The sequence below is a fragment of the Chiloscyllium plagiosum genome, unplaced genomic scaffold (assembly GCF_037043375.1).
Source record: "Chiloscyllium plagiosum isolate Xiang-an unplaced genomic scaffold, Cpla_swu_hap1 HiC_scaffold_42, whole genome shotgun sequence".
NCBI lineage: Eukaryota > Metazoa > Chordata > Chondrichthyes > Orectolobiformes > Hemiscylliidae > Chiloscyllium > Chiloscyllium plagiosum.
In genome coordinates, this window is record NW_028270180.1 from 46829344 (window position 1) to 46830194 (window position 851).

Here is an 851-nt window from a genome sequence, read left to right on the forward strand (position 1 = left end):
ATGGCTGACACAACAATTTTAAGTCTTTTTCCAGCCTATCCACATCATCGCGTTGCCTAGTGGCTAACAGATATTTATCGATCTCTATCACAAATAGGCATCGAAAATGTAAATCTGTGAGAGGAAACTGTTCCGTTTCGAGACAGTGGGTTTCTGCACGAATATTGTTCGGTTTTCAGATAATAGCCGAGTCTGGTCTGACCACATTCCAAACAATAAACTAAAACTCGACTCTGATGGGACTCGAACCCACAACCTTTGAATCGCAACCCTGAATAAAGGCATAGAAGTCCAACGCGCTTTCCATTGTGCCACAGAGTCACACCAGCTGCGAACTTTAAGCATGCAACTTTGTCTTTGACCCATTGCGTTCAGGGCACCCACCTCGCGTCTGTCTGCCTTCGTCACACTTTCCAGTACCTGGTCCTTATCCACGTGTGCTCTGGCTCTTCCCGTGTTCGGCTACAGACTGCTGAAACGTTCTCATGACACTTAGCTTTACCACATGTTCAGATAATGATTTCCAGATAAACAACACGCTATAGGTGAAAGCATTCTTCCCAAATCTCCTCAAAATATCTTGTCTCCCGTCTTTCATTTATATCACTGTATTCCTTCCCAATATAGGCTTATCCTTGTCATACATATCTATCCTCTTCATAAAATGTTCACGTTAATTGGTTTCTCACTCAGCCTTCGCTGTGTTTAGATAAACAACCCCAGCCTAGCTCGTCTACCTTCACAATGGGAGAGGTCCAACCCTTGCCATTCTTTTCATCTCCTGTGAACTTCTCCTCCTGCTTCCAGCAGTCTGGCGATTACAACGGAAAAGCAAAGTTCTCTGAAGAAAA

General features: G+C 44.1%; 1 non-coding gene across 1 annotated transcript; it reads right to left on the reverse strand.

The window, feature by feature from the left end:
* Positions 1-228: 228 nt before the first annotated feature.
* On the reverse strand, positions 229-321 carry trnar-ucu (transfer RNA arginine (anticodon UCU)). The gene is made up of 2 exons: positions 285-321; positions 229-264 (listed from the first exon to the last, which is right to left on the reverse strand). It is a non-coding gene; the product is annotated as a tRNA-Arg (tRNA).
* Positions 322-851: the final 530 nt, after the last annotated feature.